Here is an 18,396-nt window from a genome sequence, read left to right as displayed (position 1 = left end):
CACGGGAAATTGGAATTTAAAACCCTGATCTAAAAGAAATACAAAATACGTTGGGCCGAGCTTATAATGAATGATACGATGCACACACGAACAACAATGAAAATGCTGTTGAAGAACTTTTGTGAAGAACTTTTATGTGATATATATTTCACTTTGCAACTTATGCACTCCTCTTCCAAATCAGAATACGACGAAAATTTATAGTTTTCTCTTAACAAGACTATTTTTGGATACATGTTCATGTGTGATATAATATTTTGAAAAAAATAAAAACGTATCTTCATACGATTAAAATAAATTATGAGCAATAATCAGAAGAGAATGAAATATTACATGTTTCCTAGAACATCAATTCAAAACAAAGGGAGAGAGAGAGAGAGATAAAAGAGAATGGATGTCACATCATTGCGGATATTAATTGTATCAGAAACTGAAAGTACAGCTTTCTGACGACCGAGGAAGGATATAACGTTTAGCACGCTCATGGAGTATTACATTCGAGTTCTGTGTAACGTTCGTATTTATAAGTGACGGTTGAACATGTTGATGGACTAGTTATTTTCCAGTATTAAATATTTGATGTGTCGCCGTCATATTATGTGTTCTTGACTTCTAAAGCATGAAAATTCACGAAATTCTTCCCCCCCCCCACTGCCCCTTTTCAAGCAATCAACGAACACGTACTCCTAAAAATAAAACAAACAACCGGAACAACCTCTTCTATATATTCACAACCCTGTCGGCAATACGCCCCCGTCCGTAGTTGGAGAGGGTAGAATACTAGAATATAACAAATATAACGATCAATTGAAATCACGCAAACGAATGAATTCTTTTTTATAACTAATAGACGCAGTGTAAAAAAAAAAGAATAATACACAAATTAAAAAAAAAACACCACGATGGAAATACCACTTTTCTATTCATAACCCTGTTTACTAACACCCACCCCCCCCCCCCTTGTTGGCAAGGAAAAAGATTACTAAAGGAAAAGGGATGATTTGATTACAAGAGAATATACATGAGACTACACTTCTGAAACTGACTGTAACTGGGAATTTTAATATAACAAATCAACGCAAAGTGTAAAAAAAAACAAAAAAAAAACGATGGGAATACCCCTCTTCTATTCATAACCCTGTTTACCTACACCCCCCCCCCCCTTCTTGAAGAGGAAAAAAGATTACTAAAGGAAAAGGGATGATTTGATTACAGGAGAATGTATACGTGAGAGTATACATGACTGAAACCGACTGGAAGGAAGGAGCAAAATAGCCTGGTCCAAACACCAGACAAGCTACGCCCCTCTCTTCCGATCTTTCGCTTCCTCTCATCCTGTAGCCGCTGTATACTCTGCTATTCCACTTGGAAGTGTAATATAAGGAGGGGAATAGAGAGGTTTAACAAATTAAGGGGGTGTAATGGATGGAATAAAGAGGCTGTGTAAGATGGGGAAAGAGCGGCGTGATGTTCCAAATTTCAGGATATTTCAAGGGAACTTACACTTGGAAGTTACTATATGGAGGGGCGTGGAGAGGGTTGTCAAAATTAAGGGGGTGTAATGGAATAAAGAGACTGTGTAACATGGGGAAAGAGGGGCGTTTTGTTCCAATATTCTGGATATTTCGAGGGAACTTGTAAAAAGAGGTATAACGATATCAAATTGTGATGGTATGATCCATGTTTGCTCAAGAAGTCATGACAAAGTGGAAGTTTTAAGAAAGCTTGAAGGCAGTTATGACAGTTCTTTTTCACATCAAATGGGTAAAAAAAATAAAATTGATAAAACAAAACACAGTTGCATTTCACATTATTATTCTTCGCAGTTTCCTTGTTCGCACTGCCCCCCCCCCCCCCCCACACACACACATTTGCTCCACATTAAAAGGCTTACGATTACGACAAACCAACTGACCCCACATAGGCCTATACTCTGGCATCCATTCCTCTGCCCCCGCACCTTTCGTCCTTCATAATTACCATGCATAGTTTTGCCCTTCATTGACAAATGCATACCACCATAGTAATTGGCAATTAAAATACTGAAGACAGGGGGTCACGTGACTAGCCATTTTTACTTATTATTACCGGGAGGTTGAGAGGGGGAGGGCCACTATAAGGGTGGGTGAAAGTATGTGAGTGAGACAGTGGGGGGGGGGGGGGGGGGAATTACGCGAGCGGTTGAAAACGTTTCTAATTACGCCACGGGTCACCAACAAAAATCTGAACCATTTCCATACTGCCATTACACGCTACCGTATCAACGATATTAATAGCTATATTATATCCACGTTTCCAACAGAATTAACGACGCGGGGGTTGTAATTTCATCCGGAGAGCTTAGCGACCTACGTGGCTTGAGTGAGGGAGACGAGTTGTATAAGCTATCGCAAATTTTGTACAGAATTTACTGAAACTATTAATGATACCACTTCAGCAGAGAAGTCGTCTTACTGCTAAACAGAAAGGATAAAACAGAAATAGAGAGAGCGTTCTTCCAAATGAGAAGTAGAGTCTCAATAAAATGAAAGATATAAAATTCTGTTTACCCAGGGTGGATTACAGATGATCGCTCTCTGCGTCATTAGCAAGCAATAAAGAAAAAAGTAATTTTTTAAAGGGCGTCAATTGCCATTCCCCTTTTTAAGCTTGGACGCACAAACGTGACCCCAATCATACAGTTCCCATTCTACACGCATTTGTGATCAGTAAAAGGGAATATTTTAATCTGGCATAAAAAAAAATTATGTACTGCGAAAGCACGAGGATTGAAAACGAACTACTGTGTTGAAAAAATATATAAATACATGACAGGAAAGTCGAGGTTCTAAGTAAACAAAGAAACGGAATTGCTCATCCTGAATCCAACTTGGCTACTAACGCCAAAAGTACGTTATCCCCAAACCATGGACCCTTAAACGAAATCAGTTGTATTTTTTTAAAACAAGAAACCTGGCCAAAGGGTTTAGAACACCTTTCCAATAACGGATTTGTTAAATTCGTGTACACATACAGCTGTATGTTGGTTCATGCCACTCGTATATTATACGAGATATTATTTAAATTGCGTTAGTACTTGCGCCAATTATCGAGTTTGCGAAGGATACGAGTCCAAACGTCAGTTATTGAACGCAGACTTCACTGTGCAATCACCGCAAGTACGAGTTTACACTCAATGGCCGCAACAGTAACTGACGCAGTAACTACGTCACCAGTGTGATGACGCCTCGTGTGCAACTGAAATTACGCATACCGATCGCACGTGGAATCTTCATCCTCGCCTTCACCTAATAGTTTTCATCTCTCTCTTTCTTTATTTACATACATTTATATACTCTTATATATTCATTAATGAATAACAAAGATTACAGATTATAGAAACTTCACCCAAGCTTCTAACCTACATCATTAACTGAAATAAATATTGAACGTGCAGATTTTGTTACAACAACTATAATTATTATGAGCATATATATATTTTTTTTTACAAACTGGGGAAAGCACATCAAGAAAGCAGACATTTCAGGTAACCAGACCGCAACTTTGCGTTTTAACAAAACGACTCGAAATACAAACCGTCTCTTTGGAGTGCCTGTGTTTTTGCAAGAAACTTTGTTACTAATATGGAAGAAGAAAGGAGGTGAAAAAGGTTACGGCTTTTTCTAGACGGCCCCTGAGTGTCGTGCACGACTGAGGTAGACGGCAGTTGATTATACATCGCCAGGGCCTTTGGGCTGCCGCGGGGTTGAGCCCCGTGCGTGCGTCCAAGCAAAGCTGGAGCATCGGAACCTAGCGTAGCGTGTTAGTAATTATGTCCCCGGGGTCTGTCGGGCACGTACGCTCTATCGCTCCCCCATCGTGCGCTACTCCTTGACGAACCACGCTGACTGTATCGACCCGCAAAGGGCAGACATAATCCCATTTCGTCTATCCTTTTTCCTCCCCTCAGTTTTCTCTTTTCTAGCTTATCGATGTCCAGAGTTTACACAAATAGATAAGTTTGACCCATAAATAAAGCACAGGCACAGGATTAAGGTCATCCTGAAAATTACAAGAAGACGGTTTTTAAATAGTCCGATTCGTATTTTAAATTGGAATAAATAATTCATGAATATTTTGAAATGGTGTTTCGCTCCTGATCGCTATTTCTCTTCATTTTGAGTTTTTCTTTCCTACACTCAATGAGTAAGACAGACTAAACAATCCACGACAAAAGTTGTGAAACCATTTCCACGCAATTTCTGACACCCCCACACCCCCCCCCCCCCCCCCCCAATAATTCTGCGGCACACCTCTCCCTCCCTACTCATAACTCGATACGAGTCTACCTTTGAGCGTTCAGGTGTCAGGGCGTCAAACCAAAGAGAGTGAGCCGGGCCGGGCGGCTTAAAAACCGATCACACATCCGCCTGATTATTATTAGCGGCAGAGTGCGTGCGCAGACTACAGTACGAAATTTTTGTTTAGTTTCGTTTTTGCCCATCTCCCTTTCTATCTCTCTCACTCCGTTTTGTTGATATACCTGCGTTCTTATTTCCTCTACTATCTCAATAAATCTGAGCAGGGATATACTAGAAAATCCGAGCGTTCAATGTTTGGCAACCACGCACGGGTTGCCTGTTTCCCCTCTATTTGTGCAAGATTGTTTTGACTGCGTTTTAAAGTTACGTGAACTGATTGAATTTCCCCTGAAGTCATGTATGCACATTGGTTGGGGGCGTATTACAACATAGAGATTCATTTACAATATATAGAACTACCTAATTTCTTTTAGTAACATGGACATGAATGTTCAACAAAATTGCAATACAAATTGAGACCTATACCGTTCATAACAAAACGACCTTGCGATACCCCAAGCTGCATACGCCCTCAAACCTCGATGCGTTGATTACAGGCGTCACTCTTCCAAACCTTCTTGCTTTAAATCTCCCTTCGAATGATTAGCAGAATTTGCAAGATAACGCACGATTAGTTTCCTCGCATCCGCACGTCACTTTCTTGTCTTTCTCGTCTTCAAGCTTCAAGATATCCAAATGAAAAAGGAGATAAAAAAAAAAAAAGAGGCGACAGAGAGAGGAGAGAACTTACTCAAGGAGAAATGCGAGACAGAATTAAAAGAGGACATGCGCAGAGAAGTATCGTTGAACGTCGCAAGGCGTGTTCAAATTCTGCACGAATTATTCAAGAGGAATTTGATCAAGTCGGTTGACGCACTCCTCGCATGCAAGGTGCATTAAAAGGTAGTCAAATCAACTCCCTGGTAGCATGCATCAAGCGAAAATTAGAGGAGTCGAATTGTGCATAAATCCCCCTGAAGTTACAATGATGTTTTTTCTACATGTACGTCTCTTTTTGGCAGTTTAAAAATTGCGGTGATTATCTAGAACTTCGAAAGCACCCAAATATTTTTTGCAAATTTTCTTGCTCTCTATTTGCTTTCTAAATTCGAATTGGCTTGTTCTTGCTGTTCCCTAAAACGAAGCCTGGTTAGATGTATCAAGTGATGGGAATATTCCGGTGTAGCAAAAGTTCCGGACGGAATCAAAATGTGGCACTCCATTTTAGACTCGCATTCTGAGCTCTTCATTATACGCAGTTACGTTAATGACCGGAATCGTTTAAATCCATTTTGGGAAAGTTTCTTTCAAGTTTGTCCTCGAAATAGCAAACCGTTCCGCTGCAGTTGATGAACGGTCATTGTCCTCGCTACCACGTCATTCGGAACTCATACCACGTGATCACGCTGAGGATGATGATGGTGGTTCATTTTGCCCGTCTCCGGGCATTATCAAGCATAACATTAATGTTTTGTATAAATTACTGCAATGTCTCTGTGTCGAGCTTTATGTAAAACTCTCTCTCCCCTTCGTAATTACTTCCCTTCTTCCTCTATTTATTCGATTTCTCTCCGATTGATCACCGTCTCTCAAAATTCGAATCGGCTCACCAACACAATGCCTGGTTATTATCGTTTCGTATCCCCGTATAAGTTCACGCTCTCACACGATTGCAAATTTACTTGCGTATAGCCGTATACCCTAATTTGACCCCAATATCCAGTCGAATTTGATCCTTTTCTTTATTATCACAATTACGTACCACTACTTTTTTTCGTTTGGCAAAATCGTTTCCTCCAGGTTTTCCTGTTTTGCCCTAATTTAAAGATAAACTTGAGTTCTGGTAATGCGATTGCATTGTGAAAGAAAAGGTGTGGAATGGATCAGAAAAGTTGATCATATAGCATATAAGTAATGGTGTGTAATGCAAGGTTCTGGAGTCATCAAAATCATAATAAATTTGGCAGAGTCTTGGTAAAGTAACAATCACTTACACAGAAAGATGTATATGGGACAACACACATGGTGTCGGGGCTAGTACTACCCTGATTTCCTTATCTTTCTATGCTCATTACTCGGCCAGTATACATTTTCTTCCAAAATTGTTTGGCACATGACATTTAATTGTAATTTTGACATTCAGTGTAAGTTTCGTTAGATTCTGTGAGAATTCATTTTCTTTTTTTACCAGAACTCAAGTTTATCTTTAATGTGAGTCTTCGTCTCTGAGCTTCCTTTACCCGTCTCTCTAGCTTTTATCCTATCTTCTCTCACTCTCTCTCTCTATCAAATCCTCTCTTCCTCTCTTCGCGCCTCCCTCTATCTCCTTTATATCTTACTGACAGGCATAGAGCCGTGTACGAATTATCATATCTAGCTGTCAGTTACTAGCTGTGCACAACTACGCGAACGCGCTCGTGACGTAGTGACATCGAAAATACACCTAAGAAGAAGAACCACCCCAAACCTGTAACCACATAACGTAAAAAAGATAGAAAATGCATGTCCATGTATGCAGAACACTTTAAAGAGAAGGTTGAGTTCTGGGAAGAGGTGAAAAATAATTTGTGAGCGTTATCATTCTTATTATGCAAGTGTGGAAGAACATCAGATAAGACATGTTCCTGAAAAGCATGGCTCTTCAAATGCCTTCATATTCCAAATATGTCAATAACATCGTAAAACTCGGGGGGTAGGATTTTTACGCCACGTGTTCGTGTAGTCCCATATACATCTTTCGGTGTACAGCGTTTGTAACTTTACCAAGACTTTGCCAAATCATTTTAATGATTCCCGAACCTTGTAATACACACAAATTCTTATATGCTAGATGATCAACCTTTTCTTGTCGATTCCACACCGTTTCTTTCACAATGTAATCGCATGACCAGAACTCAACTTCATCTTTAAGGCATATTGAGGAGCGAGATTATTTGTATCCGACAGGCCGATATCCAAGATTACGCACGACAAGAATGATGCAAATTTGCGTCTTGCGGATGAAAGAGCATCAAGTCGTTCATCATCCGAAAGACGAAGATGGGAGATGATACTGAACTCTATGATATCGAGAGATAAGTACGGCAAAGGGAGATGGAGGGAAGAAGGAGAGGGAGAAGAGCGAACGTAATCGGTCTTGTGGATGAAAATGTGAGCAAACAAGGTCATCAAGTGACGGATAAAGTGGAAAAGGGTCTTCTTTTATCGCTGCATTCATTTTTTTCTCTTTCCCATTTTTTTTTGTATCCCTCGTACATAATTTTGTTTTGTCGGAAGGGGGCATTCGTCAGGAGGGGTGTACGCCTAGTCCTTCACACCCGTCGCTATACTTCAACTACATAGTTCCAGTATTCAGTAGTATCTCTGTGGTTCTTGTAGGGAGGCTAACCAAGTCGCGGTTCATCATCGGCCCTGGTGCGCGGGCCGCTACATAATTCACGTCCTTCTACGCTACATCGCTATCGAGAAGGACGCAATTTCGGGATGGGTGCCTCGACAGGCCGGCAGGGCTTTAGTCAACCAGCCGACCGACGTAGCCGCGTTACGCATGGGTTGATGACATCAGAGGCAAGACCGAACTATCCATCACTAGTCATGCAAAGAATCTCAATCTTCTTTCTCTCTCTCGTACACCTCTTTCTTTGTGTATGTCTCTCCTTCTCTCACGTGACTCTCTTCTCGCTCCACATTATTTATCTATTTCGCAGTGTGTCCCTGCTTTAGTGCTTACACCGCCATGTTGGTACGCCCCGGCGACATTATTTTGCGTCGGGTTTATAATTTCGTCAAATTAATGAATTGGATTAGGATTAGGATTACAATTGGGTTATAGGTTCATAATTATTGTAACCCTTTAAACTTATGAACTATCGTGTAAGTCCAAGGTTGTTTTGGTTGGGGTATTTGACTAATGTAGAATATTAACCGCGGAGCAATGTTCGCTGGGGATGTGTCGTGCAACCCGTTAGCCAGATGAAACGAATCGAGCAGAGTAGTGAAGGGTGAAGGGGGGGGGGGGGAGAGAGGGGGGGGTGTGGGGTTGTGGAGATGTAACGAAGGGATAAGCCGAAAAACATGAGTAGTCCAAGGAGCTTCAAAACAGAATGCTACACGACTGGAATGACCATACTTGACAATCACAGTCAAGTCACGCGTCAGTCATAAATATTCGAGTCTCGTGCTCACGGTACGACCTCGTCCATGAAAAGTTATTTACCGAGTATGAAAAGACAATCCACGCTGTCTTGTGCCATAATAAGAGTACAGCGCTTAGAAACATAAGTATGAAGCGCTATACAATAAAGTTACAGTTATTGTTATCATGATAATTAATATTATAAGATATGAAAAGGAAATGAATTCCCATAGAGCCAATAAAATAATGCAATATAAAATGAATCTGTTGCCCCTAATCTCAAACACACAGTTTCAATATGCGAAACCCGCTGCACACAAGACGTCAATTGTCTGACGTAAGTCTGCGTCACTAGCTGATGCGGTCTTTGACGCACCATGTGACATTGTCCACATACAAAAATTGAGCATACCTGGGTCCCGGATTAACACTTGATATTAATTGATAGCGATCGAAAATATGTACAATTTATTGTACGTACTATATAAGAGATGTGAGACTGCAAACTTGCGATTGATTGGAGGACTTGCGATTGATTTGAGTCAATCGCAACTCTTTATAAGAAGGGGGCCTTGTCAAGCTGGATGTAATAGCGCACGTTATAACGCAAACGGCATGACGCCTCGTGCGCAGAATCCGACAAACTGTCGAAGATCCAATAAAAAGGTGAGCATACTTCAAATTATCATGACATAATTATGAAATATCAAGGCAGCACAGGAGGCGACAAGACGAGCGTCTTCCAAGAAGAAAGACCATAAACTTCCAAAGATATTATCATCTAAAGAAGTAATACAATATGGTTTCGTTTCAGAAAAGTTAAATTAAAGGGGATTACGTTTTGGTCCGCATTTACATTTTTTGACAACTTCTCTGTTGACGTCATTGCTAAATTTATCGCAGTTCTGCGACCCATCTCCTTGAATCTCTGTTTCTCTCTCACATGTTCCTAGAACTATTTTTTTTCCGGCAAAGACATTCACAAAAAGCATGACGAATGCTATCTTATCTTCGATGATATTATTGATATGGTCGTACTTATTACCTAGACGCCTATACCAGACATCGCGGAACATAAACCATGACCTTTCTGAGACGATCCCTACCATAGTACACGTTCTCCCGGCTAATTATATGCTATATCAGTCACTAATAGCTCTCTAGCTATTAAACTTTGATGTTTACTTGCAGGGACGTGACGCAAGTAACGGTCAAACATTGACTAACACTTATTTGATATTCTCTTTTCTCTCTTTATTATAGCCGATCAAAAGCATATTATCGCGCTGGAAGTCTTTTAACCCTCCGTGGTTTTAATACCCAACTGCTGGCGACAATAGGTCCTTCTCGCTGCGGCAGACCCGTATTTTATTGACGATATCTTTTATTATCGAGATATAAAGCCATATTCAATAGCTGGGTATTGAAATCTGCATAATCGTTCCCATGCAGTATCGGCTTCTCGCGGACTGTTGAAGTCTCGTTTCCTCGTGGGGCGGGGGAGTAGGATGGTGGTGGTGGGGAGAGGATTGTGGGGGGGGGGGGGGGGGGGTTAGCGAATAGTTACTAACTACGAAAGTGAAAGAAAGCATTCGATCCTGGAATAGCGCAAAGTCCACAAAATAGAGGTAGATACATTTCTAAAAAGTAAAAACATTGTATGCATAATCACTTGGTGTTCGACTGCTAAATGTTTTGCAAGAGAACCGCAAAGAAGCGAGACAAAGCCATTTTATCGCATTTTCCTGCGATATTGATAAGCAGACACAATGCGGCAAACCAAAGATGATTGTGGTCGGTTTATATCTTTTGATGATTACAAACAGACAAATCAATCACGACGAATGAATTAAAATATCTCTTAGAGGGGTATGACTAACCGAAAACATATATTTAATGCCTTTAATCTGCCCATCTCTCTCCATTCTTCGTTCTTCTTTGTATTCTTTTTCCTGTGTCTTCCTCAACTCTTTTCCTCGATGTTTCACTAAACTTCTTCAGCCGATTATTATAATCATTCATATCGATTATCAAGAAAACTGAAATATTGTTGGAGCGAAAGGGAAACATTTCACTACAATGCCCAGAATGAATCTGATAAGCAAACACCTGGGCCTACATTATTTGATATACGTGCACAGCAAACCAAACGTGTCCTTGAAAAAAATTCATGATGATCAATATCATTTCAGCTTTCAGGTAATCTGAATTTTGATCTGGTAGTCTACTGCGAGGATGTATTGGATGACGGTGTCTCTAAAACTTCGAGCAGAGACATACTTTTTTTTTAGGGGGGGGGGGGAGTTTTTTTTTCGACGGTCTGTGATTCGTTTGAAAACGCGATGTTTCAAACTAGTCCAATTCCACACTTCCGACCAAGCATTTAGTTTTAAATGATAGTTTGTCCATGGTCTCCAAAAACGCTCCTTCGAATTGTTTCTTACTCGGAGAAAGTGGAACCGTAGATTAAGACATTTTCCTATTAAATATTAGATTCCTTTGAAACAACGGACATCAAAATCATGGACAGTTTCGTGATGACGATCACTATCAACACCATACTGAAGGAAGTTCGTGCTTTTGGAATTACTAACCTCGAGAACAACAACCCAAGAACCTTCATGATGGAGCGAGCATCCAACATTTTCTCCTGAGTATTCATTAGCCCTCTCCACTTTCAGCCTTACGTCTCGATCGCCTAACTCAACCGCACATTGGTCTTCAGCTTTCGTCTTTGGCTTTCTCGTCCACTTTTGCCATCCTGGGCCCCATTTCACAAAACTTTTCATCAGTGACAAATGACAGTTTTTGTTATAAGCTACTGAAATCCTTGTTTCTGATTGGTTATCAGCAGAATTGTCACTGTTTTTTGTCATTTGTCATTGGAAAAAGGCTTTGTGAAACGGTTCCCTGTCCTGTCAAGTCTCTCTCTTTCTCTCCTCCTCCTATACGTCCGTCATCTTCATAGTCCACTTTCCAGTTCTACCAGAGATTGAAGTCCAGTTGCCACATCCACACCACCATCCCCCCTTTTTTTCGTAGATTGGTAATTCGATTATTCCTCCTCAACCTCCTCATCTTACACACCCTAGCCTCATCCCCATCGACCTTTACATGCGCCCCCAACATCCTCTGTTTTGTAACTGGTTTCCTCCAAGTTTAAAGGCAGTCTTGTGTTTTGTACGATTATGTCAACTTCTCACAAAATTGCAGGAAATTACCGCTTAAACTGGTAAATGTTAAAGACTAAATCTGAAGAAAAAAAGTAACTAAATATTGCTAATAAATACCTTTTCTTCATCATCGCCTCCGTCTTCTTCTTGATACTGGCATCCTAATATGTTTTCAGAAAGATGATCAGAAAATAAGATGTTTTCTACCATACCCGTATGTTAGCAATCAGTGTACATAAAACTATGTTTATTATAGAAAGTTGATTTTTATTTTGCAGCTCAAAACGCAAAATAACCAAAAATGTCAAAAGACGCGAGCGATGTCGATTCTCTACATAGCTACAAATAAAATGATATGGCCTACATGACTGTATGACCAGAATTCAATCTCATCACTTTTTCTCAACATTCCTTTCTATCTCTGCTCCTCCTTACAAATTTACTGGTTTCCTTCCACGTTCTCCCACCGGAGCTGGAAAGCCGGGAAGATGCGTTTAGTAAGGGAAGGATGCCTGGGGGGCGAAACGTGGCGGGGATGGGCAAAGATTCGATGATAATTCGGAATATGGGACAGCAGCCGACGGACGCAGATAAATGAAATTTGAGACGGCGAAGAAAATGGGAGGGGTAAATCAGATGAGATGGAGGGGACAAACGCGTGGAATGAACGACATCGATGGGACAGAGAGAGCGACGAGCGAGCCGAGATAAGAAATGCATGGACAAGAAGTATGAAAGAGAGAAAGAGAGAGAGAGAGAGAGGGAGAGAGAGAGAGGGGGGGGGGGTTAAGGGATAGAATGCTAAGCGATAAGACTCAAGAGCAAGCGCAAGTGCGGCGAATCTTTGGGAGCGCATCTTTCTGATCATTCCGCCGATTGCCCGCGTTTGCCGAATTCGATATCGAATAACACGACCTCGCTCTCGCCACGTCCCTGCCATGGTTTTAACATGTTTTTTTCTTCAGTCTTCCAGTCTTCCTTTCCGATAAAAGAGATGTGATACCCCGATGACTGTCGGGAAGCGAGAGGTGCGGGTCTCAAGTGCCATCAAAGTACCCCTTCACACCTCAAATCTTAACCCATGTAGCCCAACTCACATCAAACCCTAACACCGTACCACATGATGATCCGATGACTATTAAAATCTTCACGACGTCCGTGCTTGTGACCCCAAACTACTCTACAATTCTTGCCCATAAAATTATGCTCATTGCACCCGAGGTTAGTTTCCCGAAACCGTCATGTTATTATATCCATGAACTAGAACTTATAATGACATTTTCGAGAAACGGGCCCCTGGAATTTAGAAAGAACTAGAATCTTAATCTGGATGCAGATTAAGAATTTTGTTAATATAATAAATGCGTTGTGTGTCTTCTTTCCACGGAAATTCGAAAGCAGAGTAATTACCTCTATTGATTCTGCGACACCTAATTACGACAATCGCTAATTTCTAGCAAGCAGTATAGTCAGGGCCCATATCCATATCCCATGCAAAACGATAGAATATTATTAAAACGATTTTCTTGATTCTGGTCGCCTCGTTTCTATTCGATACGTGACGAGGACAAACACGTTTGGTTTCCAGTCTTGCCATGGAAACGTGCGAATAGAATCTTAATCAGTTAATATACAATCCCTTCACGAACCCCAAACATAGCAAATACCACAAATGCGGCTTCTTATCACGTTCCCACAAACATTCGATTCACCACTATTTTAAGTGTTTGTTTTACCATAACATGCACGTGTACATGAACATCAGGTTACATTTCGCATGTGAAGAGGACCACTCGGGGATTTATTTCCATGTGAACACGACAAAGGCTCACCGACCCTCTTTGCAATCGCTCTCCGTTGATATTAACGTTATTAGAATACATCAAACAGACCCACGTGAGGTATATGACGATTAATGGATTCGTTACCTACACTATTTAACGAACCCTGATACAATTTCTACGCATTTGGTATAGTGTGATCATGTGGATTACATGATTGATTCCAAATATTGTGAATTATGGAATATTTACGGAAGAAACACGGCCTTCCACAAAACGATCGCCGCACGTACTTGTTAAAGTGTCTGGCAACTCAGACTAGGTTATTCGTTGATGTCTACGCACCCGCCAATGACACGCAATCGCACCGTCTAACTCGTTAAACGTAGGGACGGGCTAAATATAGGCGGGTTATACAGCGTTACGAGCTCACTACTGCGTACTCCCACTCTTGATTCAAGGCAGACATTATCCCATCGTCGCCCGATACGAAGCTCAGCTCAGAGAACGCAAGTTAAATGTTTTAGTGGACCTATTTATCATAAAAACGAGTAGTCGTCTGCCCACAGCACATAACTGGCCCAGTATCATGACGTAACATCAACACAATATGTTAATGAAATGATGGTGTCTAACTTTAAAACATACTGAAGAGCCCGCCTTCATGACAGCTACGCGTGAGTTTAGCAAAAAAGCGGATTAGAATTAGTGGAAAACGGCCAACTGGACTACGTCACTAAATATCACGAAAATTACAAAATTATAATGTAATGGCTCTATTTTACACGACTTGCACCATGAGCTGCTTGAAGTAGTGTAGGAAGGGTAAAATAGGCCAGATGAAATGATAAGCCCATCAAAATGTCACGCAACAAAGAGTTGGTCTTTGCAATCTCAAAAAGTTTACCAGGTAGAATTTTACCAACGGTTTCTTTTCTCATTTTCTTTCCTATTCCCTATCTTAAATACACAAACAGATAATCAATAATTATAACGTATTGCATTAAAATTAAAAAGGGGGAATTTGGCCTCAACTTTTTGTCTCCCAAACCCGAGTGCACAGCTCAAGTAACTATTTACACCTCTCTCGAGTCTTTATTCCACAACGCCATGGCTCTTCTTGTTCGTCTTAACCTTCGTCTTCCTCGATTCATACTCTTTATTTCTATCGAATCCTCAATCAAAATTGATTGATGGAGCGTCTTCCCGTCCATGAGTTCTTCTATTCACTCACCTATCCAGGATGCGACCCAAACTGAAAGGCAGCGTTTGCTGTGGTCAATCTAAAAAAGGAGACAAATAATAGTTTGCGGTCATCTCCAGAACGCAGAAGAGGCCAAACTGACACGATTCCCTCACATCCCAAACCAACACACGATGTCTTCTATTTCGTTCCGATACAAAAACAAAGTTCCAAAGCTGACAGGCAGCGATGTTTCCTCAAATGTCCTACGTTGCATCACACTGCAACATCATAACATTTCCTTATTCAATTCGGGACTCTATTTTTTCTTCTTTGAATCACGTTTAGTGAGTAACCTAATGAGGCACGAAAAGTAGAATCGAGTGGGCGGGCGGGCAGATCGTCTGATCATGATATTTGGCTGAGAAGGAAAAAATAGTAAACGCTCTCATTGTATCATGTCCAATATTTCCTAACGTAATCAGATGGAGAAGTTACATAGACGGGGGAGGTGGGGGCTTCCATTTTAAAGGGGACTTCCACGTCACCCCTACAACATTTGCTTTAAAAATCATGAAGGGGAAGGAAAAATCTTCAAGAATCTTACATTATTGATCGTCATATAATTCTTGACAGTATCCCCATGCGCGTGTTTAGTATAGGCAGTGAGTTGGTCCCTGGTATAGCCTATAGGCATAGGCCTACTAGAAATATCAGCAGCAAGGTCAATTTTTTTTCAAATCATAATGATCGTCATATTTTCCGCTTTGAAGAGCCAGTAGAGTTCCGAACAAATATTATGAACAATAATTACAATGGTTCTGGTCATCAACCGATTTCTTGCCTCACAGCAATATATTCAAAGTTACGAATAATTGTCGGAGTTTGCCTTTTGCGAACAGTTTTTTCTTTCTTCCCTGATAGCCGTCATTAGGGTCCTCGGCGTATTTTTAGTCGGTGCATTGAGTGAAATGAATCGCACGCAACAATGGCAGCATTGAAAAGGCGGTTATCTCCGAAAGGTAAAGTCACCCGTGTTCACAAATAATAATCAATATCGACGCATCGATAGCTTGCCATTTAGAATCACCTCTCTCTCTCTCTCTCTCTACCTTGCTATTATATCTCTCACACACCAATTCCTCTCTGTTCTCCCTGACCAGAAAAGTGTTGCATTTTTTGTTCTTCGATATTATTTACAAGTAGTCATAACTAGGATTGTTTACATCACTGTCCCATCCACTTCCCCTTTCATTCATTTAATTATCTCCTACGTCTATCCTCTTCGAATGTGACCATCTTGAAGAAGTCAGTCACGTGATGTCAGTCTTGATTGATGGGGAGTGATTCTCGGATGAGAATGAAGGGCGGGAACACCGAAACTTGAATTCTTTCATCTTACCCATACCAGGTAGCTTACGTCCTGACGAAGACAAGAAACTAGCCATGTTTTGAGTATCATCATCTGGCTCCTATACTGCCTCTCCTCGACGCTAGCCTATACCCCCTCCCCGCCAATAACCATGATGCGGGGGGGGGGGGGTAAGGGTCCCAAAATTCTTTCCAAAACGATGCTTTTTTCCGAGGGGGTCTTAAAATGATGAAAAGCGCATTTACCGTGGAAAATCGAAGGACAAAAGAGGAGGGAAAACCACCTACTCTACACCATGATATAAAAATCGGATGAAATAATAAAATGTAGACATGCATGATTCAAAGAAAAAGTTTGGGAAGGCACATGGGAACGAGGGTTAGGGGAGGGGGGGGGGGGGGGGATAAAGTAACTACTTGCTCTCGAGTCAAAACATTTGACACGTGACTATTCACCAAGATCGCGAGAGATCAACGGCAACGAGAAGCAAGCGGCTCACTGATGTCTGATGACGTCATAATGATCCTCGCCTAATCGGTCTTAATTGGTGAGTGTGTGGTAGCATACAGCCGTCGCGTATTGAACGGTGAGTGAATCCTCTTTATATTATCTGTCTTGCGGATTATTTTCTCCCGAGTCTGTATTAAGATCACTCAGTTTCTGAGCTGAATTATCAACTTACCTGTTTTGAAAAACCCTAACTTCTACCAAGTTAAAGTTCTATTGGTCTCTAAATGGAAGATTGGGGGGGGGGAGCCCCCCCCCCCCCCCCGTCACGTTTATTTGAGAGGCCTATACATGGCCATGCGCTCTGGTTTTTTCGGATAGATGTTGTTTCAAGAGCTTCTATTTATATTTAAAATCCACATCTTTGGTTGCAAAATATCAAATACACTTAGAACAATTTACAACGGTATATTCAAATTTAGGGCAAACAAAAATAAACACACGAAGACATTTTGAGCATTTATATCAAACAGTAAAAGCCTTAATTTCGTACCCATGGGCTGGCTATATTATTATAAAAGAAAATTACTTACCTCGACATAAGAGAAGTTAAAATTTCCAAAATATTGACATCAATCACAAGTCATTCCATATAAGAAATATTACACTGTCATCAGAATATTTAGTACAATAGTGCAGTTATTCCAGATGTTTAATGACAGCGTAGGCCCACAGTATGAATTTCCAAAATTCACGTTGAATCAATACAGAAGGAAACAGATTCAAAGAAAGTATGGCTGCAATGCGTGTGAAACAATATTCCCAATACTACCAATACCAACAATGGTTAACTCGGCAGTCATTCAATGTTTTCTGTAAATGTTTTCTTTCACGTTTAAGTCTATCAATTTAAATATCCAATCCTCTGTCACACACCTTCAACAGCTAAAAAAAAACACGTTCAAGACATTCTTCGTGGGAAATTAAACTTTAAATATGACTTCCAACTTCCAAGTCAGCACCAAACACGCGGTATTGAGATCTCCTGATTTTTTTTCTCTCTCTCTGACGGGTTTTCTCCTCGCGATAACGACGTGTGTGTCTGGCTGGAGTCCCGGGTTAGGTGCAAACGCACGTCACCTTGAATGAGCTGTTACTTCCGATTTTTCAGCGGTGAGTTCTAGGTCTTGCTGTTCACTGTAAAATCAGGCTCCGTCCTCGGTATTTCACGTACTGTATTTCAAAGCATGTGAGTTTATCCAGGCAAAATATAAACTTAATCCGAGAACGGGAAGCACACAAAATCAGCGATATAATGACGCATTCGATATCGGATTCGGTGAATCAGCTCCGCTGTACGACACGGGCTCCAAGTTCGAAATCGAAGAGTTTCGCAGAAGAGCACCGTGCAATCAAAAGCTTGCCAAATTTCACTTGAAAGATAAATCAAACAGTCAGAGACATTTCTGTAAATGGGAATAGTTTCCTGATCCAGTGATGGTTCAATCTCGTGAATATTCCAATGGATAGTTGACGAAAAGTGAGCACGAACAACGCACTTGATAGCAGAGGCGAGGACGCAGTCGGAGGAAATTTCAGTGCTTACTCTGTCAGCGGCCGAGACGGAACAGGCGTGAGTGGGCCACCGTTATAGGCAGAGTGAAACGAGACGCTTTTATGGAAATAAAGCGGCGGCGAGTGTCAGTAGTCGGAGGCCGTCAGCTACAGTAGACTCTCTCGAGCAGTTTCGAACACTCAAGTCGAGGAGCGTTCATCACGCGACGGACTTAAAGGGAAACACCAAGCAGTATTTACGATTCAGATGAGCGTAAAATGTGCACGTTTCAACTAGTTTTTAGCGATCCTTGCGACTGCACGTCACTTGAATCCATTTTAAAATTTCACATGACGATTCAGGAGATGTAGATTTTAGCCAATTCTCATATTAACGTATATCATTAGGGG

General features: G+C 41.0%; 1 long non-coding RNA gene across 1 annotated transcript in view; it reads right to left on the bottom strand.

The window, feature by feature from the left end:
- Nucleotides 1-18,129, bottom strand: part of LOC115921692 — a 29,578-nt gene extending 11,449 nt beyond the window's left edge. The window contains exon 1 of the long non-coding RNA XR_004063042.1: nt 17,025-18,129. This is a non-coding gene — a long non-coding RNA (uncharacterized LOC115921692). The remainder of the gene's footprint in view (nt 1-17,024) is intronic.
- Nucleotides 18,130-18,396: the final 267 nt, after the last annotated feature.

This window comes from Strongylocentrotus purpuratus, unplaced genomic scaffold (genome assembly GCF_000002235.5).
Source record: "Strongylocentrotus purpuratus isolate Spur 01 unplaced genomic scaffold, Spur_5.0 spur5_scaffold_10, whole genome shotgun sequence".
NCBI classification, from domain to species: Eukaryota; Metazoa; Echinodermata; class Echinoidea; order Camarodonta; family Strongylocentrotidae; genus Strongylocentrotus; species Strongylocentrotus purpuratus.
The sequence above is the reverse complement of the archived record's forward strand: the minus strand, read 5'-3'. Positions and strand labels throughout refer to the sequence as shown.